Raw genomic sequence first — 16,699 nt, 5'->3', positions numbered from 1 at the left:
TGTTAAATAAAAGCCATGTTCCTTATTTAGTTAGGTTTCTCAAAAAAACTGAATTCACGCCAATGGAAGAGCGTATTCTAGGTGCCATTTTTTTGGCCAATTTGGGCGGAGTCTTCGTCCACTTTTCTATTTTTGTATAATTAGTTTTTCTATTTTTGTAATTAGATTTGTTATTTAAATCATTCAAACGAAGGAAAATAATATATCGAGTCTTCAGCAAATCTCAGCGAATCTCTCTCCCTCTCTCCTTTTACTTCCGCTAATTTTTCGTTAGAAGAAACCTTCGTCAAATTTTTCGTCGACATTGTCCTCCAAATTGCCATAGTCAACATAGCCCTATATTTTGAAGGTTGTGTGGTGGCAGAACATGCACGGTGGGGCGGTGTCAAATGCCTTTGGGTGTGTGACATGAGCCTCGTTGAGCATGAAATGTCGCGATGTTTCCTTCTAACTTGGGCTGGCTTGAGGATGGTTGATGGTTGATGGCTGGTACGATGATGAAACATGCAAGGTGGGATGAAGTCGGGTGCCTTCGGGCGTCCGGCATGAACCTGATTGAGTGTGGGACGTTGTGGTGATGTCAACCATCCTTGGGCCAACCCTATGTTTTGAAGGCGGCGTGTTGGCAAAACATGCACGGTGGGGCAGTGTCAAGTGCCTTTGGGCATGTGACATAAGCCTCGTTGAGCACCGAATATTGCGATGTTGCCTTCTAACTTGGGCTGGCTTGAGGGTGGTTGATGACTGGTACGACGACGAAACATGCAAGGTAGGGTGGAGCCAGGTGCCTTTGGGTGTGCGCATGAATCTAGTTGAGTATGGGACGTTGTGGTGATTTCTCCTATCCTTGGGCCAGCCCTATGTTTTGTAGGCGACGTGGTGGCAGAACATGCACGGTGGGGTGGTGTCAAGTTCCTTTGGGTGTGCGACATGAGCCTCGTTGAGCACCGAATGTTGTGATGTTGCCTTCTAACTTGGGGTGGCTTTTGAATGGTTGATGGCTTGATCGTGCACGACGTTTTGGGCTTGGCTTTGCACAATGATTTTGCGCCCCTGCTTGCAGTGAGTGTGAATAGTCGATCATCGTCCAAACTCGTTTTAGCGTACGTCGCATGAGTGGTGATTTGGTTGCTTGGGTCTATAGGCTTAATGCTTGAGCATCAAACTGTAGGCGCCATGTTCTCTTCATTGGTGTGTCCCAAAGTATTTTGAGTGACCGTAGTCCATCTGTTCTTGCATAGATTACCTCATGCACTGGTAGCATTGAGTCTTGTTAGTCCGTTTCTATCAGCACCCCTTGTTGGGTGCATGATGAGCCTGGAAGCCTGCTTCGCATATTGCTTCAACCTTTGCATGGCTTGTCGTGAAATGCTTCTCGGTTGCTTGCACTCTTGGATGTCATGTATTTGGTGGCATGATGTGCTTGGGAAACCCCTCGAACATGTTGCCTATGTATTGCTATATGAATCATGAATGAATGATGCTTGCTCCCGCATTGCCCCCATTGTTTCCTCTCTCACACTCTCTTGGGAGGTGGTGACTGTGAAATGTGGTGGCAAGTGGTCGGCAACGTTGTGTCGGAATGCTACTTGGTTGATCCTGCCAGTAGTCATATGTTTGTCTCAAAGATTAAGCCATGCATGTGTAAGTATGATCTAATTCAGACTGTGAAACTGCGAAAGGCTCATTAAATCAGTTATAGTTTGTTTGATGGTATTTGCTACTCGGATAACTGTAGTAATTCTAGAGCTAATACGTGCAACAAACCCCGACTTCTGAAAGGGATGATTTATTAGATAAAAGGTCGACGTAGGCTCTGCCCATTGCTCTGCTGATTCATGATAACTTGACGGATCACACGACCATCGTGCCGACGACACATCATTCAAACTTCTACCCTATCAACTTTCGATGGTAGGATAGTGGCCTACTATGGTGGTGACGGCTGACGGAGAATTAGGGTTCGATTCTGGAGAGGGGGCCTGAGAAACGGCTACCACATCCAAGGAAGGCAACAGGCACGCAAATTACCTAATCCTGACACGAGGAGGTTGTGACAATAAATAACAATACTAGGCTCTTCGAGTCTGGTAATTGGAATGAGTACAATCTAAATCCCTTAACGAGGATCAATTGGAGGGCAAGTCTTGTGCCAGCAGCCACGGTAATTTCAGCTCCAATAACGTATATTTAAGTTGTTGCAGTTAAAAAGCTCATAGTTGGACCTTGGGTTGGGTGAATCGGTCCGCCTATGGTGAGCACCGGTTGGCTCTTCCCTTCTGTCGGTGATGTGCTCCAGGCCTTAATTGGTTGGGTCGTGCCTCCGGCGCTGTTACTTTGAAGAAATTAGAGTGCTCAAAGCAAGCCTAAGCTCTGTATACATTAGCATAGTAGAACATCATATGATTTCAATCCTATTCTGTTGACCTTTGGGATCAGAGTAATGATTAATAGGGATAGTCGGGGGGGCATTCGTATTTCATAGTCAGAGGTGAAATTCTTGGATTTATGAAAGATGAACAACTGCAATAACATTTGCCAAGGATGTTTTCATTAACCAAGAACGAAAGTTGGGGGCTCGAAGACGATCAGATACCATCCTAATCTCAACCATAAATAATGCCGACCAGTGATTGACGGATGTTGCTTTAAGGACTCCACCAGCACCTTATGAGATATCAAAGTCTTCGGTTCTAGGGGGAGTATGGTCGCATGGCTGAAACTTAAAGGAATTGACGGAAGGTCACCACCAAGAGTGGAGCCTGCGGCTTAATTTTACTAAACACGGAGAAACTTACCAGGTCCAGACATAGTAAGGATTGACAAAATGAGAGCTCTTTCTTGATTTTATGGGTGGTGGTGCATGGTCGTTCTTAGTTGGTGGTGCAATTTGTCTGGTTAATTCCGTTAATGAACGAGACCTCAACCTACTAACTAACTATGCGGAGGAATCCCTCCGCAGCTAGCTTCTTAGAAGGACTATGGCCGCTTAGGCCAAGGAAGTTTGAGGCAATAATAGGTCTGTGATGGCCTTAGATGTTCTGGGCCGCACGCGAGCTACACTGATGTATTCAACGAGTCTATAGCCTTGGCTGACAGGCCCGAGTAATCTTTGAAATTTCATTGTTATCGGGATATATCATTGCAATTGTTAGTTCTTACTGCAGAATTCTTAGTAAGCGCAAGTCATCAGCTCACGTTGACTGTCCCAGCCCTTTGTACACATCGCCCATCTCTCTTACTGATTGAATTGTCCGATGAAGTGTTTGGATCGTGGAGACGTGAGCGGTTCGCTGCCTGTGACGACGCGAGAAGTCCACTGAACCTTATCATTTAGAGGAAGGAGAAGTCATAACAAGGTTTCAGTAGGTGAACCTGCTGAAGGATCATTGTCGATGCCTAAACATCAAATGACCTATGAATGTGTTTACAAATTTTTTGTGTCAGGGGGAGCTTTCGTGTCCCCTCTAATGTCTAAACCAAACCCGATGCAAGTCGTGCCAAGGAGCTCAAACGAATAAGCTTGCCCCCTACCCTGGTCTCAGTGTGTGAGGGGCAAAGCATTCTTGTTGTACTATTCACAATGACTCTCGGCACGGATATCTCGGCTCTCGCATCGATAAAGAATGTAGCAAAATGTGATACTTGGTGTGAATTGCAAGATCCCATGAACCACTAAGTCTTTGAACGCAAGTTGCACTTAGAGCCTTTTGGCCGAGGGTACGTCTGCCTGGGTGTCACGCATCGTTGACCCCACATGCAACACCTACTTAGGTTTGTTGTACTGGCGGGGGCACATGTTGGCCTCCAGTGCGCACCATCGAACAAATGGCTTAAAATTGAGTCCTCGACATCTATTGTTGTGACACTACGGTGGTTGATTCAACCTCGGTACCGTGTCTCAACCTCAGCTTGCGTGCCTCCACTTTGTGAGCAAGGGAGGAATTTTATGTTGACCCTTTGAACATTCTCCCCAAAGACGATGCTCTCGAGGCGACCCCACGTCAGGCAGGACTACCCGCTGAATTTAAGCATATCAATAAGCGAAGGAAAAGAAACTTACAAGGATTCCTTAGTAATGGCGAGCGAACCGAGAAGAGTCCAACTTGAGAATCGGGGCGTCAAAAAGGGTCAGCCGTATAGGGGATACTTGCTTTTACCTGGAAAAATAAGAGTAGCACATGACTTGAGTATTTTGATAAATACTTAGTAAGTGACCCCGCTATTGAGGTTAGGTGCAAGCACATACAACGATAAGTGGGACCTATCATATTAGTCTATATTTCTTAGTCGGCTATCCTAAGCGGGTTAATTTGATGTGTATTTACTATTCTACACACTGTCTACACATACGAGTATGGACCCACCAGTTGGCTCGCACACCTCTTGGGCCCCTTTCTTGTCAGGCGAGCATTATCTGGGAGCTATTGATGTCGGACACCTGTTAGGAATAGCAACCTTCGTATCATTATAACAAATATAATGATCGTTTTCTTGCATTGTAGTGTACGCGTTCGTACCATCGTAAAAGATGAAGGGGTATCCTTCGATGCATGAACACACAATGATACATGATGTCCCAACATTTTCCCTTTCATTATGCTCTTTAACAACCCCTCTAGCATTTTTTTTATATCATAAAATTCTACCATAACTTTTTATGTGTATATTGGGTTTGTGGATTATGTCAATTCATCACATTGCTTGTCAATCATATCAGAACATATAACTCTATCATGTCAGACATATGTCATATCATAAACTTCCCATGTCTTCTAACGTATCATATACCATTGTATAGAATCATCCCATCGCAGAATAACATAATCATACATCATACATCATCATCATACAATATATTCACAACATCATAAATATAAAGAATAAATGACACGTGCAAGGGAGACTAGGCACGTGTCGTCATTCATTAAACAAGTCGTTCAACCTATCCTATAGTAAGACCACTTACTTTGTTTGCCTTAGATGACGTTCTCCCTAAATTCGAGTATGTTTGCTTTTCATCTCTCAAAATTTCTCATAGTATTATTAGTTTTCGTTTCCTATTAGAATGTCCATCTCGTTTCATTAGAAACTACAATTTCTTAACTTAGTTTAACATAAATCGAGAAAGTGAACCTTATACTGAATTTATTTTCCATAAACAAGGTCAATTTCAGCTTTAGGATAGTCGGAACGGTAAGAATTACGCAAAATACTCTATAGCGAGCTAAAGATCTGGATTCTAAGCTGCGAAGCCGAGTCTAGCCGTCTGAGCTGCGTAAGTTGAAGAAGTTTCTGGCTGCAGGCGCAACCTGTGGCGCAATGAGGCGTGAACGCATGTTTTCTGACGATCGAATTTTTTTTTTTTTGTTTGGCCTTTACAAAATCTATTTGTGTTTCATTTTACATAATGGTGTATAACTTTCAAATTTATATCATTTTTGTGCTTGAAAATTTTCTATAAAATCTAGACTTTGATATTAAGGTTGACGTCAATATTTTATTCTTCAATAACAACTTTTAATATTTTATTTAGATGTACTCATTTTTATATTAAATGTTTCCATATATTTAGAACTTAAATGATTAACAGACATTTTGTTAGAGTAGTATTATGTAGGCACACAACTTATGTAGAAAAGAAAAGATTTAATACGAAGTAAGACATAGGTGATGGATTTGTCTACCCACACGCCCTTCCCAACGCCAAGGATACACCAAATAAAACCATGCCCCAGTCTGCCCTCACAACACATGCCTACTATAAAGGAAATGAGAGTAATAGAGAGAAGATGAACCATCATTGTTGTTTTTCTATGAACGCCAACTGTGAAGGCAAACCAAACCCCCACCTCTTGTTTTAGAATTTCCCTCCATCTCCCCTTGATATATAGAAGATATCTCCATTAGTTAGAGAAGGAAGCATAGAGAAAAATACCGACCTAAGGAGATCATACAAAACATGGGTTTGAACGGTAGTCACATCCATGGCTTCATGAATTCATGGGAGAGGGAGGAAAATTCAGGAAGAATGAAAAAGGGATCAAAAGTCGACGGCGAGGAGCTCTTGAGAAGAGAGAGAAAAGTTTCGATAAATTCACATACAATCGTGTGGAGAAGAAATGATCCATCGGGTCGGGTCAAATTCTTATAAACCATGATTACAACCCCTGGCTCAAATTAAGACAAACCCAAGTCTCGACCCACGACTAGTGCGAAGCCCAGTAGCCACGAAGAAAGCCTTGAATCCTACCTACAATGCTCGGCCCACCTGCAGCATTGATCGCTCAACCCACTGCAACTATTCGGCCCAATCGAGTTTAGTACCATCGGCCACAACCTGCGCACCGCTGGAACCACCCGAGACAATGACCCAAACTCCGTGCCTTGACCTAATTAACTGTAAGGACCGGGCTGACTCGATGACTCTAAAAAGACAAGTAAATTTTTCGCGAAATAAAACAAATGAAATTTAAACGTAACATACATTATGTTTATATTATATCAAAATAAAGTTTGTACAAACTACTTAAAACACAACACAACAATTAAAGTACAAAATAAGGAACCACACAAGCCATTTTAAAAAAATAGGGTTGAGGAGGACGGGAGAGGATAGTCTATGTCACCTGCTCTAGAGTCTGCTCCCAATCTCTATATTACCTATAAAAAATGGAGAATAAGGAATGTGTACAAAGACTCGATAAGTAGCCTACTCGTAGGATATTAATTGTGTCGATAAAAGCTAGGGTACCACACTCTTTCTTTTCTTGTTCTTGTTCGTGTTGTAAGTTCTTGTTCTATTTCTTAATTTACTCTCCAAGAAACTCCCTTTAGGATTTACGGTACTAATCATAAACTTGTTGACTTGTGTCCGAGGCTTCATGCGTTCCAAGCGACACAGTCTTAATACCTACGTAAAAGGCTTCATGTGTTCCAAACAGCGTAGTCTAAGTCATGAGCATGATGTACCAAGAGGTCTTAGGGGGTTCTTGATTCTTGGATAAGGTAACTTAATCTCTTCTTGCTCCATCATGGCCTTAGACTACTCCCCATGATAGACTATAAAGGTCATGTGGTCGATGCATGCATGAACATGGCATAGACCATAAAGGTCACGAGATCTGGCATAAACTATATAAGTCGCGTGATCGGTGCATACATGAACATAGCATCCTACAAATCATTAGGTACCCATAACATGACACAGAGTGTCACGGTCCTACTTTTTTCAACCATGCAGCGTCGTGATCTTGACATACTCACGATCAGCCTTAAGGGGAATTAAGCCTCATATATATTTTTTGCCCTGACTTTGTGGCATCATCGGACCTTAGGTGAGGTTTGTCTTCGCTAATCGAACATCGCTTGTATGGAATCCAAGCTTGTTTGACCACATACGCCCCTTGCGCGTGTATGTTCAATCGTCTGCGACACAACCGACTTGCCTCTACACTAGGCCATGTCATTTGGCTCGACCTTGCCTCTGCTTGGGGACAAGATCTCTCAATGCAACGTCGCTTCTAATCTTGTCATCTCGATCCCCATCGACATGGCCCATATATTTTGGCGTCATCCCGAGTCTCGGGGATCGTCGGTCATCACAACTTGCTTAGTCATGCCATCTAGAATGGGCCCACGTGTCACTCATCTGATTGGGACTTTTCGAGCATTGGCCCTCCCGTGCCCGTGTCATGTTATTTACGTATACCGTATCGGATAGTGGGTGTATGTAGAAACCTCTGACACGTGGGCTGGGACGCAATACTGGCACACTCGTGCCACTCGGTATTGTCCTTGAAAATTTTATTTTAAAGGAAGTCGCCCGAGACACTTATCTCAGCACGCTCGCCCACACTGTGATACACATATATGCCACAGGGTAGCTCGCTTAGACCACAGGGCCTGGGGTGGTGGAGAGATGACACCATGGTACCCCCTCTATTACATTTTGAGTCATTTTTTATCCTCAGACATAGACATGATTTCGGTGAATGGTCATACGGTGCCTTGCAGCATCCGTTTGGTATCCGATTGACACCAAATTTGGTGAGCATTTATATTTCATATGGACGAACTTAACTCTAGAACTGCAAGCCCGAATTCCTTCTGAAACCTCCACTTTTGAGGTTGAGGCCAAACATGACCCTACTTGGCCTTTAAACAAGCCTGTCTTTGCCACTATAGTCTATTTGGTGTCTCTATCTTGCTTATCTCTCAACTTGTCTTCAATGCCCACTTTGTGTGGTGTGTTAGATGATGTACTGTTCTCCTCGGTCGCATCATAGCCACTCATCTAGGCCCTCGTGTGGCAGGGATGGGCACCACTTGATGGTCGCTGCTTCTCTTGTTGCAACGTGAGGGTCACAGCATACTCTCTTCATAGTTAGGTTGTGACACAGGGCATCTCCTTTAGGTGAGGGAAATAAGGCCAAACATGACCCTACTCGGCCCTTAAACAAGCCTGTCTTTGCCACTATAGTCTATTCGATGTCTCTATCTTGCTTATCTCTCAACTTGTCTTCAATGCCCACTTTGTGTGGTGTGTTAGATGATGTACTGTTCTCTTCGGTCGCATCATGGCCACTCATCTAGGCCCTCGTGTGGCAGGGATGGGCACCATTTGATGGTCGCTGCTTCTCTTGTTGCAACGTGAGGGTCACAACATACTCTCTTCATAGTTAGGTTGTGACACAGGGCATCTCATTTAGGTGAGGGAAATAAGGCCAAACATGACACAGGGCATCTCATCTAGATGAGGAAACGTAGGCCTCTAAAAGCACCACGTGGTGGGAGGTATGGGCCACAGTTGGACATGATTACAATATTACCTAGCATTCTTAAGTCTTTGAGTTTGAGGATCTTGGTCCCTTATCTTTGAGTGGTACCCACATTCCTCTTACCTTTATGAAAGAATATGACTAGGTTATGTTTATTTAACCATACGACTGTGATGTGTTTATAAAACAACATGATTATGATATGTTTACGAGATGATAAGTCCATGATATGTTCGTACTACAACGTGACTATGAGATGATATGTGAATGTTATGACACGTGATATGATGATGTACCGATGATATGATAAATGTTATGGTATAACACATTTGGCAATATAGTACATGATATGCTGATGATATTATGTATGTATGATATGACATGATATGACACGATGCATGATATGAATGATATGATATGAAGGAAAAATGGAAGGGGTTGTCTTACATGGTAATGAATATAACTGTTGGGATCTCATGCATCATTTTGTGTTCATGCATCAGGGAATACCCCTCTTTTATGATGGTACAGATGTGTACACTACAAGGCAGAAAAATTGTAACGGCCCAAGCCTACCGCTATTGTCCTCTTTGGGCTTCCCCTCAAGGCTTTCAAACGCGTCTGCTAGGTAGAGGTTTCCACACCCTTGTAAAGGGTGTTTCGTTCTCCTCCCCTACTAATGTGGGATATCACAATCTACCCCCTTTCAGGGCCCAGCGTCCTCGCGGGCACTTGTTCCATACTCCAATCAATGTGGGAAGCCCACCAAATCCACCCCCCTTGGAGGCCCAGCGTTCTTATTGGCACACCGCCTCGTGTCAACTCCCCTTCGGGGAATAGCCTCCTCGCTGGCTCATCGCTAGATGTCTAGCTTTGATACCATTTGTAACCGCTCAGGCCCACCATTTGTAATGGCTTAGGCCCACCGCTTTGGTACCATTCTTTCTTTTCTTTTATTGGAGAAACTATAGAGGGTTTAAAAAGATTGGTTGTGATGTGAGGGAGATGGAATCATTCTCTCTCCTTCCTTAATTAATTAACTCACAGTAATGTCACAATAACTACCCCAAATTTTCTACTTAATTTAAGGTCGCTACTGTATACATATCATGAACATTAAATGCAAAAATACTTCATTTTAACTTTCATAAAACGTTACCTTCATCTTAAAACATAGCCATGGACTTACGTTTCTTGAAAAACACCTTTAAAAATGACACAACAAAAGACTAAATAAAATAAATAGACCTCTAAATTAAAAACATCATATTCTAGCCTAAGTCTAAGAAAATAAATATGACTACCCTATGCATGAGTCATGGTCTCGAGTCGCGATATCGTCGTCAGCCGTACAGGAATCTCTTGCCTTAACCTGAAATAGAAGTAGTACGTGGCTTGAGTATTTAAAGAAATACTCAATAAGTGACCCCACTATTGGGAGATAAATGCCAGAACATACGAATGGAATGACGGAACCTATCATATCAGTTTATTTTCCTACGGCACTATCCTAATAGATAACTTGGATGTGTACCATATACTCTACAAAGCCATACGTGGGAGTATGGACTCACTAGTAAGTTCGCACACTGCTAGACCACTTTCCTTGTCGGGCGAGCATACTTTAGGCGCTCCTCAGGCCAGACACCTGTTCGAACTAGTAACGGTCACAGCAACATTAAGTAAACGTAATGATCGTTCTCCTGCTTGACCATTGCAGCATTATGATAAACATAATGATTGTCCTCCATCTTGGTCATCGCAACATTATGATAACAATAATATTTTTTTTCCTTCCTCGTAACGTGCGCGTCTGTACAATTGTGAAGGGTAAGGGGTATCTCCCAATGCATTAGCACACAATAATGCATGAGGTCCCAACATTTTTCTATTTTCATTACCATTTAATACAACCCTGCTAGCGTTCCGTACATATGATATCATCTTTTATATCATTTCACATATCGGTTATCATATCTTTCATGCATATGTCAGGGTTGTATTTCATGCTAGTTCGTCGTTTTACATGTCAATCATATCATATCATTCAAATTACATAACTACATCATATCATAACATTCCATGCTTCCAGACATAACAGTTTTCTTCATATACATACATATCATAACATATCGCATCACAATATATCATATCATAAACATGTCAATTTATCACATATCTCATACCATAACATATTTCATACCATAACATATTTCATATCATATCACAATATATATATATATATATATATATATATGTCATGTACATGTCGTATCATAATCATATTATATCGTAAACATTTCGTAGTCGTATCACTGCCTAACTTATCATATCCTTAACATTCTTATACCTATCACAATCATATCGTTACATGAACGTACTTTAGTCATATCATTACAGGAACGTATCCTAACGCTATCATTCTATCAATCTATCATTATCCTATCCCTTTCTACCCATAACCTAACCATATTCTTTAATCAATCAATCAATCGTGACCATATCATTTTTATCAATCTCTCATATCCATAACACTTCGATATGTAACCTAACCTTAATGTTTCATGCACATATCTTACAACTATCACTACATTACGTTTAGTGCATCCTTCTCGTATCCTATCTCAAACATATCATAGAACACCTCGTACCGTAAGTGTTATCATACAATTCACATATTATACCCTATACATATCATATCATAAGCATATCGATCCATAAACAATTCACAAATATCAATATATATGACCGTGCAGAACCACAGGGCACGTGTCAACATTGTTATGATCGCTCAACAATGCACACACTCGATCAAGATGAACACAAAGAACATGAGAGAGAAAATTCAAGAAGGAATATTGGCTAAAGGTTTTATTGTTGACTTCAGGTATGTACACCAAGAGAGAATACAGAGAGTGAAGAAAGTACATTTTGAAAGCACTACCTAATGGGGTATATATATTGTTTCCGTTTATTAAATTTAGCTTTAACATATTTAACCTACGAGATATATTCTACCAAATATATCTCTACCAAATCTTTACGAAATATCTACCATATATTTCTACCAGATCTTTTAATATAGATACGCATCCATATCCCAACAATCTCCCACTTGGAGACTGATCCAGTCAACCAAGAATTTCATTCTCAATCTGTACAATACCACTTGAGACTTTGCACAACCTCAATGTTCCAACATCAACACAAAATGTTTGCTGGATTCCTTGTACCCTCTATCTTCTCCAAACACATCACCATCTTCCACTAACCTCTAAGTGAAATGGTATCACCTTCTATGTTTTGTCTTTGAATGATTGATCGGGTTCCTCACCAACTGCATGACACTCTAACTATCTACCTGAAGAATCTTCTCGCGCTGTTTCTTGCCTAATTCTTCTAGATAGTCTATCATCCATATCATCTCCTTTCCAGCTTCAGCTATTGCCACCTATTTAGCCTCAGTAGATGAAAGAGCAACGCATTTCTGTAGCCTAGACATCCCATCATCCATGGCTTACTCCCACTTCGTTGTATCCTCCAACTGTAGGGCCTCATCAAGGGGTTTTCGTTCCCCTTCATCAGTCACCAATCGATAGTGTAAAAAAGGTACATACCTATCAGGTCTCATAAAAAAATGGTGTCGTTGAAAATTTAGCATCATGCAACACCCTTATTTACCTAAATCATTGGCCTCCGACTTCCAATAGACCGTTAGAGGTTCTCCATCCTTATAATTAAGAATCGTCACTTTCCAAGGCGACCTCGAGATTTGAGAGATAAACAAGTGAAGGCATTAAAAGTTGATGCAAAAGTAAACAACAAAATCACATGGAGAGAATTCATAGCATTCATTTTTTGATGTGTTTAGAATCTGTAACGACCCTACATTCTTATTTAAGCTAAAGTCGCTACTATATACATATCATAAACATTTTATGGGAAAATACTTCATTCAAAACTTTATCATAAAACGTTGTCGTGCACTTGCATGTTTTCTAGAAGGTCTTTAAAATAAAATACCAAAAACTGAAATAACATAAAGTAAAATTGCACTATAGTAACCTATATACTACAAAATTAAATGCATACTAACCTATACTAGCGTAGTATAGTCTACGAAATTAAATTTTCCCCTATGCATATGTCATGGTCTCTTGGATTGCAATGCCACTGTTAGCCGTACAGAGAGCCTTGCCTTTACCTGGACAAATAAGAGTAGCACATGACTTGAGTATTTGGATAAATACTCAATAAGTGGCCCCGCTATTGGGGTTAGATGCAAGCACACACAATCATGAGTGAGATCTATCATATCAGTATATATTTCTTAGGCAGCTATCCTAACTGGGTTAATTCAATGTGTATTTACTGTAAACATATGGTCTACACTTACGAGTATGAACCCACCAGTCAGTTCGAACACCTCTTGGACCCCTTTCTTGTCAGTGGAGCATTATCTGGGGGTTGTTGATGTCGGACACCCATTAGCAATAGCGACCTTCGTAGCATTATAACAGATATAATGGTCGTTTTCTTGCCTTGTAGTGTAGGTGTTCGTACCATCGTAAAAGATGAAGTGGTATCCCTCGATGCATGCGCACACAATGATACATGAGGTCCCATCATTTTTACTTTCATTATGTTGTGTATCAACAAAAAAAACCAAAAAAAAAAAAAAAACTTAGTTGTCGGAAACTCCCAATTTCTGGTGACCACCGCGTTTTCTCGGATCCCATAGGGAGCAATGCTCCACGTTCCCCTCCAAAGTCCCAATCCTCAACAAAAGATACTCAGCCAACTCCAAGAATCCCTCGGACCACTTGCAAACACAGAGAAAAATGTAGTTATCACCACGAGGAGTATCCTTTGCGACTATACATCATTTTAGGTTAAGTTTGGTGCCTTTTCCGTGAGGATTATTGTCGATAAACGAAGTTTAAAAATTGAGTTCTCTAAATGTTCTTAGATCTGTGAATATAGGACATTTCAAGCCACGAAACTCCGAGAGAGGAAAAAGGAAAGGAAAATAGAGAGGAAGAAGAAGAAAATAAGATAGAAAAAGACATAGAAAACAACGAAAGGAGGAGAGAGAATCTTCACCAAAAAATCGCGTAGAGAGTCGGGTAAGGAAGACAAGATCCATCAGATCAAGGTCAACCCGAACCAGAAACCCGAGAGCAACCCTAGTTTTCTTCCCTCAACCTCTGTCTTCGATCCAGCCCAACTACTAAGGGCCAAAAATCCAAGCCCATAACCCGACATGCAAACAAGCCAGCAGTGAACCCTTAGCCTAAATTTCGGCTCGACCCAGTAGGCAACGGTCCAGCTGAACCTACAAGAGACACGACCAGCGGTTCAACTGAACCGACTTGCAGCCTAATTACCTGTTGTCCAGCCCAGTAGTCTGCGAGCCCTCAGCCTACAAACTCTTGACCTAGAAGCCCAACAGCCACGCTTGTAGTCAGTGATCCGAGAGCTAACCCGAACCCCGCGACCCGAACCACCCTCAACCTACACCTCGACCTGACGCCACTTGCACAACGCGGCACGTCCAGTGGCTGCCACATGGCATCCAGTAGTGTAGGCACTCCCTCGGCTTGGCTCGGCTTAAACAGCTCGTGACCTTTGGCGACGCTCCTACAGCTCCACGTCTTATACGACTCGGCTTTTAAGATTTTAACCCAATTTCCATTGTTCCGACCTTCTCGAACCTGTTTTCAGCCCCGATTAAGGTAATCGAGATCGTTTTAGAGCCGTATTTCACATTTACTAAATTATTATTAATTTAATTGTGAAATACTATTGGAAGGTGGTGAACAGTGTGATAGGAAACAAATTTCGACGACCGTTGTTCAGCTCTCGAGGAACAGAAGCTTACGTTTAGCTAGTTTATAAATGATTTAATGTTTCTTGGAATATAAATATGTTTAACAATACAATGTCTACTAACATACAATTTATTAGCTACTATAATTTCATTATATATTTGATAATTACTTTATAAATGAGGATATATGTTTGTTATTATAGTAAATGAGATATATGTTGGTTATTATATACTGTGTATCAACAATTTAATACTTTTGAGATATTCCCTCTTTTTTATCTCTATTATCTTTAGATCAATAATTTAATACGGTTGAGATCTTCCCTTTTCTCAGTGTGTTCTCCCTATATGTTTTTAATTCTATAATATTTTATTTGTTTTTAATTCTTCCCCTTATTTTCTCTCCATTCTCCCTCTTAATTTTTCATTATATTATGTTTTCTGTGTTGTGTTCTTCATCTGTTCTTAATTTTTCATTTTGTTTTCTGAGTTCTATTCTCCATTTGTTTTTCATTCTATTCTGTTTACTGTGTTTTTATTTCATTCTCTATTTGTGTTTTCATTCCATTTGATTCTCCATTCTATCCATTTCTTTTTTTTATTTCATTCTCCATTCAATCCTAGAGACCTGTACACACACCAGTGACAGATTTCAACCCGTTGTCGAAACCACTGAACTACGCCATGAAAACTATCCCAGAGAGTACACAAACCAAGGACAGATTTCGACGTCGCTCTCACACGACCCACGACTACCGCCCAATGTCTGGATCACCCCCAAACCAAACCTCGACCTTCAACCATCTCAAAACAACCTGCAAGAAAAGAAAACGCTCAGAAAAATGAGAGAAACCAACGATGCTCCAGCGAAGTGGACCTATACGAAACCATCGTCAAAACCACCAAACTACGCCATGAAAACAATCCTAGAGATCTGTACACACACCTAGGACAGATTTTGATGCCTTAGAATCGACCTATACTGTTGAAGGAGGAAGACAAAACCTCGGGTTTTCAGATCTCCCCAGATCTGGATGTTTTTTACCTATACGAATAATACCAATGCCATAAAAGGGAAGAGGGGAGAGAGAAGACGTAGAAACGAAACAAAACGAAGGAAAAGGGACGTAGGAAAGAGAGATCGTAGGAATTTCTCTTGTAAACGGGTGAGAAGACGAAACTCGACCCGAGCTCCGGACCCGCAACCCGAACAGAAATCCAACCCAATCATAGCCCAAACCCTCTCGGCCCACCTGATCCGCTAAGCCACCAAAACCAACCCAACACCACAGCCCAAACGCCTCGGCCCAGCCCAATCAACAAACGACAACCCAAGTACCACAGCCGTGACTTGGACCACGACCTGCGAACCGAAACCAAACCCACATCCCGTGAATCGTAACCAACCCGCGAATCGAAGGCCTAAAAGCGTCTCGGCCCAAATCCATAGTCCAACCTAGCCCACTTGCAACCATTTCCTCTTGGCCCAAACCCGGTCCACTACACGCAGTGAGCCCAGACCTGCGACTGCAACCCGTACCCGCGCCTCGACTCAAGACCGCCTGCACACGCGCCTTCTCTAGATTGTGCCTTGTTAAGGATATTTAGTACTAAATTATAGTTTACCATATATATCATATTTGATATTTTATTATAAGACCAATTTCTAGATATTTGTCTTTTTACCATAGGTATCTTTGGATTTATTGTTCTTCCCATTTATTACTATTCCCATATCATTGTAATTTATTTGATTATAAATAGAAAACTTTCACACACCATTTAGGTGTGGTGGACTAAGCGAACATTTTCATGGTATCAGAGCCATTTCGGTTTAGCAACCCCGTTCCTTTATTTACAATGGCTTCTGAATCCTCTACTATTCTTTTCCACCACCACTGTTGGCTTTGATGCCGCAGGGGCAGTCGTCATGGCTGCCGCAGGCGGAGCCGATTGATTACTTTTCGGCTCCACCCGTTTGACCTCCAAATCACCCTTCGCCATACTCTGTACATACAACCTCACCTTTTCCAACACAAACGATTTTCCTTCAACCAACATAGTCTCTTTCATTTTCTTCCCAATCTTC

At 41.5% G+C, this 16,699-nt stretch overlaps 1 non-coding gene and 1 pseudogene across 1 annotated transcript; both read left to right on the top strand.

Annotated features, from left to right (window-relative positions):
- The first annotated feature begins 1,586 nt into the window (after positions 1 to 1,586).
- On the top strand, positions 1,587 to 3,392 carry LOC147791188 (18S ribosomal RNA; annotated as a pseudogene).
- A 193-nt stretch (positions 3,393 to 3,585) lies between these two features.
- On the top strand, positions 3,586 to 3,740 carry LOC147791187 (5.8S ribosomal RNA). Its single transcript, XR_015422547.1, has one exon. It is a non-coding gene; the product is annotated as a 5.8S ribosomal RNA (ribosomal RNA).
- The last annotated feature ends 12,959 nt before the right edge of the window (positions 3,741 to 16,699 follow it).

Source organism: Cucurbita pepo, chromosome 9 (genome assembly GCF_057944985.1).
Source record: "Cucurbita pepo subsp. pepo isolate OVF chromosome 9, ASM5794498v1, whole genome shotgun sequence".
NCBI lineage: Eukaryota > Viridiplantae > Streptophyta > Magnoliopsida > Cucurbitales > Cucurbitaceae > Cucurbita > Cucurbita pepo.
Note: the sequence above shows the minus strand (reverse complement) of the source record. Positions and strands in the feature narration are given on the sequence as shown.